Genomic DNA, 13,088 nt, shown 5'->3' on the forward strand with positions numbered 1-13,088 from the left:
TTCGTGAGGTACGGTATACTCATGTTTGATATAATTAAATCTCTTCTTGTCCACCTAGTACTCATACTTCGTGCTCTGCTGGTCTTCAAATGTATTTGTAGTGTGTCAACTGCCAAATAGAATTTTCTGTTGATAAACTGTCACAAATTAATATCAGCAATTTTTATGTCTTTACAGTGCACTCAGCGAGACAGGTCCACATCCTGTGGACCTTTATCCCGCGTCCAACTTAAATCCATGGGCACCAGTATTCCACGGGTAGAGTATAATCGTGTTCAATGCAGCATTGATAGTTGCTCGTCAAACAGTACCCCTATTCTTTCAGTAAAAATAACTGAACGAGAAAGTGACATTTCAAGTTAGGCACTGATATTTCAGACATTGGGACTAAGGATGAGGTGTAAATGTGAAAGACCATTTTAACAAGCAACCCATATTTCACAAGCGGGACACGAGATACAAAAGGAGACAGTTGTGACAGGCTAGTCAGTGACTGGCAGATGTGATTATACTGCTGATGCAGCAGCTTACTGGGCCCATTTGATACATGACCATTATTGTTGGTGTGTGTGCATGTACAACTGAGAGCTTAGAACCTGAGAAACAAAGGGGCAGTTTTATTATTCTGCTGCACTGTTGTAAACCTGTACTGAGGGTGGTGGGACTGTCAACACATCGCTGGTCGCTGACAATACCTATATTAGCATTGCTTGTTATGTAGCTGTTTAACTGAACAAGTAGTTGCTGCTTCTCCTTTGTAGCTTCATACCTCCAATTCCGCTCCACCACAGTGTGACAGTGTTTGAGACTGATCTGTCTGAGATACCAGTGGGATTCATACATTTAGTACACATTACCTCTTTGCACTTCATTAATAATTTATTATCTACACTGCATGGTGATCTTATATTAATGTATCATGTACAATGTTTCTCGTGTCAGATGAAAAGCCTATAATCATCATTAACATGAATGAGATTTCAGTAAATTTCTCTGTCTTCAAATAATAGTTTTTTAAGACTACAACTGATAAGTGGCTGCTAGTTTTATCAAAAAATTGTAAGTGAGATAAAACATGTAGTAAAAAAGGTCAGACCATTCTTAAAATGGGTCCTGTGTCATTACAGATAGCATGATGGATGGCTAATAAAATGTTTTAGTACTGATGCTTCTGCAGTATGTGAGGATACACAGAGGGGCCAAAATAAATGTGGACTGGGAACTAAATCAGGCTGAAATGAAATACATTGACCTGGTTAATGAATGTTACATTGAACATGCCAGAATTTTTGCACTGTTTTGAATAAGCCACCAAACTGGTATCACAAAACTTGCATTGGGATGATTTTATTTTAGACAGCCTTTAGCCTAGTAATAGTCTTGCAATCACCTACTGTCATATTCTGCTCTAAATAGTGTGCTGCTATGGCAGACTGTGTACTGCACCATACTGTTGCCAGTAAGTGTGCCACAGTAAATAGAATTAACAGAGTGTATATCCTTCAAATTCAAATGGCACAGAATACTCACCCAAACATTTTAGTGCTATCTTTTCCACATGTTAGACATATCAAAATTACAGTCAGTAATTTGCTTCAGCCATATCCTGTCCCCCAGGATGATGGAATTATATAAAAAGTGAAAGGCTATTGTAGTTACTGATTTGATGGCAGTTGAACTAACAAGTGTAATGTTGCAGGTAAAATGTGGCATCTGTCGGTGTAAAAAGGAGTTTGGATTCTCCACCCACACTGAAGCAGAGAGGATGTGGCTGAATCTCTACGTCTTGAGGGATTTTTGCCACCTTCTCTAGTGCGCATGTGGAAGGAAAGTACTGACAAAGGATGTTAATCCTGAACACATATGGTAAGAATTAAATCAATATGACCTTGATTTTTGTGCACGATTAGTATTATCATTTTTGTCTTGCAAATAATGATACTTGACACGTCATGACCAAATGTAGTTCAGAATTACAGTTACATGAATATATAAATAAAAGAAGTGATTATCTGTATGTTACATAACGTTTAGCTACAAGGTACTGTTACACACTGGATTAAAAATTTTCTTTGAAAACAGCCATATTTTGTTTCATCTTTATGTACTATGGCAGATTACTATGTAGGTAGCATGATGCGTTTATGGATTCTGTTGGTCAATTTTAGCAGATTTGCTTCAGCAGGATTACAATTTTCCCTTGTGTTAAAATCATAAGTATGTGTTTAATAATGCAGCACACCTAGTTTTTACATAAATATTGGTTCCTTTAAGTGCAGTGATCATACTGTTTGCTCTTTAGTAAAATTGCACTTAGGTTGTTGGTGGCCTTAGCATTGTGTACTGATGTTAGTAACAACTATCTTGACAAGCAATGAGAACTGAATCTGATGAATCAGGAGTCACTTGTCAGAAGCTAACCTGAATGCTCATACCTATATTTAATAGTTTGTCAGTATAGTTCGCTGGTTTTTGTTCCATTACATCAGAATTGGAGTATGTTGTCAGAATTTGAGGCAAAATCAGAAATAAGAAGTGCCAGTACATTATTGCAATGATGAACATCTCTCTCCAGCTGCACTACATGTCAACCTATCAGAACTCGCACATTTTCTTGTTGACTTGTTGGCCCTCGGTAACTCAACCAAAGTGTTACATTCCAACATAACATAGGCCTCGGGCTATGCTACTGGTCAGTCTGTCAGCACTATCTTCTTAACAAAGTACAAATTAACCAAATTTGCAATTCCTATTAAACATTAACGGAATTTGCAATTCCTAATAACCAGATGAGCAAAAATTACTCTGGTGCTCTGCGTATCAAAAAGAAATGTATTAATTTGTGTGTTCCACTGAAGGAAACCATTAGATTCAGTGATTCTAATTGGCTCTTGAATACAATCACCTGTTTGGCTGTGACCAACATTCACAATTTGCCAACATCTGCACACAATGCGGGAGCTGCTGACACTGAAAGTGCCCTTTAGCCTTAATGTTTAGTTCCATAAATCTATGTCTGTAAGTATATTTAAGAAATCATGTTTTAGTATATCTTACAGCTTTCTTCTTTAGCTTCACTTATGTTTGTATGTGTGTATTTGCAGAACTTCCACTGGCCATGATACCATAAAATAGTTGTGAATTAAGTAGCCCATGGCGCGCTGTTAGTAGCATCCATGTGTATGCTGTAGTGACATTTTGTTATCAGAAATGTTGTTGAACTCAATTCACGGCAGATGTTATTTATTATTGTCCCATCTCGAGTACATATCCATAACCACATCCTGGAATTCTTTTAGTTCAAACAATTTTTCAAATCGTTTTGGTAGCATGTATTTGCTTACATGTGGATATGTTAATATTTTATAAAAGAAAAACATTATTGAAGTGAGTGTTCCCAGTTTCATATTTTGAGAATGTTTTGTTTGTAAGTCGACTGTTAAACTGTAATTACAAGAAGTGAAGCATTTCCACCTACTTTGAGGCACATCATTTGCATGTAAAAAAGAAAGGTAGCAGGTCAAATACTCTCACACATTCTTGGGAAATTCCTGAAAAATGATTTAACTGATTCTTGTGTTACAATTAAACACAAGCAGAATGTTGCTTAGATAGAATTGGTGTACATTTTAATTGCCCATCATTAATTTCCAGATGTCAATTTGATGTACTGACTCACTCCACAACTTGGAGATTTGCTCTTCCTTTTCGTCCTACAACACCAGGTGTGTAAGACGAGGAATGAAAGAGATTCAAAATTATTATGGAAAGGATAGATTGCTATTCACTATAAAAATGACAAACTGATTTCCAGGCAGGCACGATGAAGACTATTATATATAAGCTTTCAGTCAAAGCATTAATCAGAAAAGAGAAATGTGCACTCATTCACCAAAGCAGACGTGTGTACACATGATTGCTACCTCTGAACTTTATTTTGCAGTAGACTCTTTCATACATGCTGTTTGTGAAATGATTTTTTCTGTTGATAGCTTCGTATTCTAGAAATGAAATGGAGCAAAGAGGCATTAAGTGTCCTAAATCAGGCATACAGTGAGGAAAGGTGTATGCATGACCCACTGTATCCTAATAAGGTAGTAGAAAATCATTTCTTTCAGAGTAGTATGTGTGTAATGTTACATGGTGATTTTTCGATTTGTATCATAATACCTTATCTAATGAAAGCTCATATTTGATTTGATTGCATCTCGTCCTTTATTTCAGCATGCTAGAAAAAAAGTAACTGGCAGTGAAAGGGAGAAAGTCATTGCAGTTTCACCTAGTGTGACAGATGACTGCGAACCTGAGTAGAACCCACACATACATAGTCCAAACGTGGAAGAATAGCACAAGTACACCTTTAAGTACTGGTTCTTTAAAGTGTTGCAATCTGCAGTGGGTATATCCACAACAACTTTTGAAATAGTGTGCTGTGCTATTCTGTGGCCAAAAGCCAGGCTATTAAGATTCCCCAGTCGCCAGTAAACATAACATTAAATCCAGCCTGCAATGTAACAGGGCATTTACCGGTATTTTATTCGTGATTTAGGTTGGTATAATCACAAAAAGTATAAACATATGGTTTAATTCTTATTTTTGAGAATGTGAGACAGCCTTCCTCATGACTGTCACACTTGCTAATTCCATCTTCTATTACAAACAGCAGCTTCTCGAAACAGGACATGTCCATCCTCACGAAGCCCCGAAATTCATGAGGATCTTCGACCCTCAGTTCTTTCATAAGTAGTGAATATAATCCCCTGCCTTTGTCACTTCTTTTCAGCCAGGATCGAACTCGATGACATCTGGCTTTTTATTTTTGTCGTCGTTCTGCCCTAATCCGAAGATTTACTGTCACTACCAGGGCAATAGCTCCAAACGCAGATGGGTACTCCATGTGCAAAATGTTGTATAAATACATATACCTGTGCAACTTTGTGTCATAATATAAAACTAACTGTTGAGTCTTTAATTCAGAACAGTAGTAACCTACATAAGAGAATAACAGTTACTTAATAAGTAATGATATTCATTTTCTTATGAATAATTGAAACAGATGACATTCAATATGTCACACAATCCACCTTTGTTTCGTGCAGTAGAACGAATGACTACAAGAGATAAGACAGTTCTGTTCACGTTTCATGCGTTACCATTGTTTACTGCGCATGCACACCAGGTATATCTCACGTGGATGGTGTAATGGGTCTTCGTGAACCTGCCTGTAGTTACAGAAATGTTACAGAAATGCACACTTGGGGCATTGGTGCACAGGTCTACGGTTTAGGCACATTGTGTAATATGGACTTGGCTGTCTATTGTGGAGGAGGTTTTGGCTGAAGGCTGATACGTCAGTCTATCCATCATGTCTATCTGGTTATCAATAGTTCGTCTTCACAGTGAGTACCAATGTATCCATTCCATAATAATGTTTATATTCTGACCTAGAATTTCCACTGTTTAAATAAATTAAAAATTTGAATAGATACTTGTAATAGTGCTGTTTACTTTTCTTTCCACACATCTTCATTTTTCATGGATAATTTTATACCACCCCCTTTCCCCAGTACACAGTCAGGAGAATATCTAGTAGTATATGTTGTGGCACACACAAAGGCCTCTGAATAGTCAAGAAATATGCCACAAACTTGTTTTAACCTAGTGCCTTAGTTACAAAAACTAAACAGACAGCTGTTATTGTTCTGGTAAATCTAAAATTCCTAAACCCATGCTGGGCATATTTCTCCTATAAAATTAACTATTGGCTTCAGTTACATTCTGTTGTTTCACATAATGTTGGTGTAATAGTTACTGGTTTTTAAATTAGTGTATCCTCCTGACTGCCATCTTTGTGTACAAATATCACTTAACATTGTCCTCTTAAACATAATGTGAATATTCCTTCTTCCACAGCTAAGATAAGAAGAGCTGTAGGCTTTGCTAGCCATGGCAGACAGCATTTAAATAGTTGATTAGACATATTTTTTAGTCCCTCAGTAGATTGTCTTTAAAATGTGTTTTATTTTTACTGAGTCAGATAATGAATGAACATTGCCTTGTGAGGAGTACTTTGTGTGCATTTTGTGACAGTAGACTTTTACATAATTAATTGGTTATAATGTTAGTTCAAGATGTTACTGGTTTATTGATATTCTTCCCATTATTCTTGATAGTTAAATTCCCAGTGTTCCTTGTGTCTACTCTTTCTTTGAGGGTCTATAAAGTCTCTGTGATATTAGTGGAACCCATTTTGTTCTGATTCAATTTGGTTTCTTTGAACACTTTATTGGATGATCTCTTCTTGCCGCTATAGGTATCACAATTTACTTGTTTCATCCGACAAGTGTTAAATGTAGTTTTTAGTTATTCCCTCTTCCTTATTATGTGTGTTGTGTTCTAGTGTGTGCTTTACTTACCATTATTATTTCTGCTTACTGCTGGACCTGCAAGATTTGTGTTGTAGGCCAATGTTCTGCAAACTGATTGTCATCCTTTGTTTCGTATTAAATAATCTTTGTAGTTTGCCTAGGCTTGCTGGCTTTGACGCAATTCATAAAGCCGTTGTGCGACCTTTCTGTCTTGTCTTGCACTTTAGTAAATACCGCATAATGATCTGCAGTGGCTATATTTAAGACCTATAACTCGGCTGTAAAGTGATAAATTGATAATTACATGATCTGTGTCTCTGTAATTTCACTGCACCTTGTAGGGCAGTTTCAGTATAACAGTTGTCTTTCAATGAGTTCATATTTTGATCACCTGCTGCCATTATGCAAGATAATTTACTGACAGTCCTGTGTGAAAGCAGTTGTAGCTCCTTCAGAAACCGTAGCCCTGATGTCAACCACTTTTCTCTTTTCAGCATTGTCAGTATTGACGCTAATTCAAATTACATTTCTTTTCACTTGTCCACTGACCATGGAATGCAATTCCTCCTTTCATGTGCTGCAGCTCCTCCGCAGTGAAGGTTGTTGTGGGGATATAGATTACCGTTTCTTTCATTGTTGACAGTGGGATTGGTCTCTGTTTCTTTTCTTGGACAGCTTATACTATCTGGCATTTCTCTGCACAGTATCGTTTTTTAAATCATTCCTATGCAGGATGTGTTCCATGAAATGTTCCTTTTCTGAGCTTGTAGCTCCAGGAGAAACCTACGTATATTCTTGAACTTTCTGTTTGTACTTTCAGTCTTTGTTTACACGCCAGGCTTCATTTAGACCATGCCCATGTGGAATGCTTAGAAGAAAAAAATACGTACTGCATGTGGAATTCTTTCTCAAGTTCCTATTAGAACCCTGTTTTCATTGTTGTTTGGGTTTTTATAGACGTCTTTTTCTCTTGCATTAAAGTTCGTTGAATTCTATTCATCCCTGTCTCACATGTTTTAATGCTTGCTGTAGAGGGACACCAGGCTTGTTAATGCTAATTACTTTGTATTTGATTTTCAATGTAGCCATAAAACCTGCAGGGCTTCTTACATAGATATCTGAAAATATTTAATTTTGTCCCTTCTTATTCACATTTGGTGACGCATTTTGCTGATGCATGGTATTTTCTTGTATCTTCAACACACACATTTTCTTGATTGTGTGTTTATCATGGTTTATAGGCCTACAGGGGAACTCGCCATGTAAAATATAGAGTAACGCATCATTCTTGGCACCTGTATGGTGATGCGGAAATCCAAGTGGTGTTAATAAGGTAAATAATTTCTGTACCTTCATTGTTCACATCTTTATCCTATTATGTGTAACTAAGAAGACTCAACTGACATACATAGCTAATTTTCAGTATTAACTGGACTGATTATTTTGTAGTGAACGTGGCTTCACTGCTGTTGACAAGTGTCAATATCCACTGACGTTCCATAAAAAAGTGTATTGTGAACACTGTACTACATTGTTCATTGTCATTGCAGGTGTTTGCACTGTACTGCAACATTGTTCTATAAATTGATCTCATCTTTTAGTCAGATGATGCCATAAATTGTCCTCCTCAACTAGATGCAGTACCACCACACTAGCTGTTAAATTTATTCATAAAACTTTCACCATTCTCCAGTAACATTGATCGAAAAGCTATTTCTTACACATTCATAAAGTTAATGAGATTTCAGACTGTGTAAATGGTTTTTCATCTGCCTAAGTGAATACTTGCATAACAAGATGGAATATGTATTTACAGTACTGTATGTATGCTGCCGGTAGCTTTCTAGATGTTGGTGCTTTCATTCTGCCACCCGCAATAATAAAGTGAAACAGTTGAAGTAATCTTCTTGAGAGTTTCTGTATAAAGTGATCAGTGTATTATGGTTATCTTATTCCATAGAACCTTCAGAAGTGGTGCTACCAGCCTCTGCCAGTTTAGAGCGACTCCTGAAAGTCACTGACTGCTGAACTTTAGAAGGGGTATTAATTGAACCAAATGCCTGTATTCACATTGAACTTGCTCTGGTAGCAGTAATGACACTGATGATTAGTCACTTCCATCAGTAATCGTTAAGATTATCAGTGTGTTGTGTTCCTCTAAATCAGCTCTGTTTATTGAGGTGCCAGAGCCAAATTAACTTAGTTATCAGAAACTACATGTGGGGTTCAGTGTGTAATAGTACTGTGCAAGCTCACTAATTTCTCCTTTTTTGTGGTTGTGGTGACAGACCAATCTATAGTTCAGACCCAGGTATAGATTAGTTTGAAAGGTGAAAAAATTGTTGCACAGCCAACAAATCTGATATGGAAGTAACGATTGTGGTTACAAATTGCAAATTGGTTTGTGACATAGCGTGATGTCTACATTTATGCCGTATCCAATCCACTGTTCATTATAAAAACTGAAACTGGCAGGTGAATTGAGAAAACCTGTATAGAGTAGAAGAAGAGTTGCCGAGAAGCATTTTGGTGGATGTACATACGTCATGCATAAACTCAAGGAGGGGTTGGAAATCACTTTCAATGCCATGTAGGAAAAAATTGCAATTTATTTAATTTGTTAAGAACATGAAATTCAGTATAACATGGTTCATACCCTCTGCAACAACTGAATTTTTAGGTACTGTAATACTAGGTCCATTTTTTTCACTTTTGCTGTTTCTGCTACAAATGCAGAGACAGATGAATGTATTGGTGCAATAACCATATAAGTTAAATTTTTCATATTTCCAAATAAATAAGGTTCTCAGATAGAAGCAGCCTACTTGACCTAAGGCCATTTGTCATTAAGGTTGTCATGTAGGCTACAGCTATATCACTTTTTCAAACTTGTGCATCTTTAATCTGAAAAGCCCATATTGCAGGAGTATAACCAAACACAAGCACTGAGGGATTGATATTATGTAATTTGTCATCAAATTTTGAGCAACCTAATTTGTGTGACAATCAAATGATTGAAAACTGTGAAAATTATTCTGTGTTGCAACAAATTTGTTACTGGTGTAATAAAGAATACACACCAGGCATTCAGTCAAAAGGTAGCAAGAAGAGAAAGCTGGAAACTTTAAAAAGTGACAATCCTTCTTAATATGCCTATTCCAGTAGCATTGCTACAGAACTGAAACACCTTCAGTATCAGTGCAGCAAACTGCGGTGTGAAGAGAGTAGATTGTGGAAAGTATCAGTTTGCATCATTGGTTGTATTATAGTACTGTGTTGTGAATAATTTTCTAATTTGACTTTATTCATTCATACATAAATACAACAACTATAAAGATGAATACATCTTTTTTTTTCTTCTTCTGTTTGTTCCAATACCATTTGACTGATTGCATTGAAGCTCATAAGCTTTAATGAAGTTTTTTCAGGATAACAATGTGAAGGTACATTGGGGAAGACCGCCGGGATGTGGTAAAGTTAGAATTTATTAAAGAACAAAAAATGAAACAGTGATTATAACAGGAGCAAGGTCTATGTACGTCAGCAAAGCCATTAATTATGAGTAGTCAGTAAGGAGCAGACAAATGAACAAAAAACATCATTCACTTTTCGTTCTACATTTTTTTGTTTCACTCTCTCATATGCGGGATTGCTTCAATGCGTTGCTTGAAGTAAGATTTGCAACGAGTGCTTTGTATTATATGTGATTCTGAATAAGAGAAGACTTAATAACAGCATTAACTACTTTTATTGAAGTGACCTGGAGCAAAGCTGGTAGGATTTCCTTCATCTTGAAAGGCACTGGTGTCCTTGGAGTCAGCTGCCTGCATCTACAGTTGAAATGAAATGACAGAGGAATCGACGGTCCTATTTCATAAGATAAACAGAAGTATAAGAGCTTTCAGAAGATGACATAATTAAAGTACAAAAAAAAAAAAAAAAAGGGTCGCAAGGTAAAGTGAAGGAAGACTAGCACAATTTCGTACATACAGATCATTTACTAATAATGCAATTGTGCTATGCAATAATTTTTTTCCATTACTATTGTTGTTATAAAAAAACTGTTGAGATAAGTGCCACTACTTCAGGCTACCAGTTGTAAGTAGGGTATGTTAACTATTGTTATAGAAAGAGATTTCTATGACATTGTTATTACTCATAAAAACTAATCATTTGTATTTTTTGTCTACATGAATCACAATGGGTTGCAGGTAAAGCAAAAAGGAAGAAAATTTTGGAGAGAAATACGAACTGGACCCTGGTTATGTGAAATTTTCCATAGTAAGCTGTCTTGTTTGGCGCAGCAAAGATAGGATGGCTTTGCAAGTTGTTTATATGCTTAGGCTTTGCAGCACCTCTTTTAATGTAAATACATAGCTTTTCCTTATTATTCCCTTCCTTGAATGTTATTGTGGAAAATTCACTGGAATTTTCCAGTGTGTTACACATTGTCAGTAAATCATAAAGAATTGCGACACAATAGTTTGCATATCATAATAGATGTAAAACAGGATTTGACATCGTGTAAATTACAGTTAAGTGCAATAATTAGCATTTGAAACTTAAAGCATTTTTTGTGAAATTTTTATTTTTGCATATTCATACATGGCAGGAAAATATATGTCCATTGTTGATAGCAGTAAAGAAAACACAATCAGCTGAGGTGTATAGAATTGTGCATACGAACAATTGAAGTTTAGGTGCCATGCATGTCTACCGCAAAAAGTTCAAGTAGGTTATAGATGAGTGTCCCAGGTGTGACAAATGATAGCAACACTCCACAGCAGAATAACCTTGACGACACAATGTTTACAACTGACAAGACAATGTCAGGCAGCTCCCAGAGTGACATACTGCTTACGAATGAAACATAGAAATATACAAATATGAATCTGGACAACACGTTACAAAGCTGACAGTAACCACAGTAGTATAACTGATAGACTGCTATGACAGTTATTACCTATCATAAACATGGAATTAGATAATGTGCACAGCAATTTTAGTGATATGGAACAAGATACGAATACTGAAATTGATAATTTGATGCAAGATGTAAACACAGTAAAACACCAACAAAAGTGTTACATAAGATCTACATACAAAGAAACAAGAACAAAAACAAGTATTTGCAAGTCACAGTCCCACAGAAGTTCAATGACTTAGCCAAGAATTTTCACACTGAAATTGAGGAAATATTGAATGGTACAAAAGACAAGCAAAGCTTGAAGTACTTCCTGAAGTTAACGATAATATCACAGAGTTAAAACAGAAGGTAGATTCGTTCAATGACCATCATGACTAGTAGAGCAACAGGTAAAGAAAATTGCAGATGTGAAGATGTATATCGAAGCAACACAGAATGAGTTGTGCTCGACAGTAAAAAAGTTATCCGTGTTGTTAAACAAAATAAACAAACTATGAAGGTGTACCTCTAGCTTATAACATTCTTAACTACTCGTAATAATGGGGTTGTTCATAGTTATGATCTGTCGCAGTCGACGTCCTGAGTACATTGACAGTCACTGTAAATTAACTACTGGAGAGTTAATTTGGTTCAGTCTTGTGTTAAGTTTCATAATTTTTATTATACTTTCAAAACAAAATCAAAGTATTACTGCATTAGCCTACAATACTTACAATACAGAAAGGGCAGCTACAGGCTCATTTCTCAAAAACCAAAACCAATGGACTACATTGCCAACGTGTCTGTAACTGTGACTTCTGAAATTTTCCCGGCGTATTTCTTCTTCTAATAATTTCCGGGTATGCAGCCGGATCCCGTCGACATTCTGCCACGATATTTCGGCCCAGAGACGTCCGGCCATCATCAGGTGAGTACACAACTACTGAAGAGCCCAGGTGCAGTCGCGGTATTTATGCCGAATCTCGCGCATGTGAAATGTACTGGCATCCTACAGCGCATGCGTCAGGTGTTGACATGCGCAGCATAGCCGAGTTGTATGTGCTGCCCTCGGTGGTGGAAATAAAGGTTCATCTAGTCATTGAGTATCGAATGACACAGCGGAATCGACAGTGTCATCCCCCTCTCCACTCCCTGTCCGCTGCACTTCCAATGCCTGCCCCTTGAGGAGCCACTTCCTCTTCCTTGCTGAAGAAGTGGCCCCATTCTTTGGCACCTGCCGGTGATTGCACCCCCCCCCCCTGGCGCCCCTCTCCACGGTGTCTCTTGGACTGGAAACCAACTAGCACACCTCAGCCATGAGACACACCATCTATCTGTGCATACTGATATTTCTTACTCTCTTTCGGTTCTGGCTCTTTCACAATCCTAGACTCCCTCTGTGCCCTACCCTCCTCCACCTCCGAAAGAGAAGAAAAAGAGATGTAAGTCCCAGGACAAGCACCCCTCTCTCCCTCCTGGTGCCCCCAGAATAGCAATCTCCCTCTTTGAAACCTGAGTCTGATGACTTGTGACAAATTTGTTATTAAAATCAGCTGTAATAAAAAATACACACCAGGCATGCAGTTAAAAAGTAGCAAAAAACTTTAAAAAAACAGTGACAATCCTTTTTAATATGCCTCTTCTTGGAGCATTGCTACAAAACGGACTGCTTTAGTATCGGTTCTGTGAACTTTGATGTGAAGAGAGCAGATTGTGTGAAGGATCAGTTTGCATGGTTAGCTGTCTTGTATTACAGTGTTGTGAGTAATTTTCTATTTTTGAGTTTATTTATTCAGAAATACAACATCTATAAA

The sequence above is a fragment of the Schistocerca cancellata genome, chromosome 10, assembly GCF_023864275.1.
Source record: "Schistocerca cancellata isolate TAMUIC-IGC-003103 chromosome 10, iqSchCanc2.1, whole genome shotgun sequence".
NCBI lineage: Eukaryota > Metazoa > Arthropoda > Insecta > Orthoptera > Acrididae > Schistocerca > Schistocerca cancellata.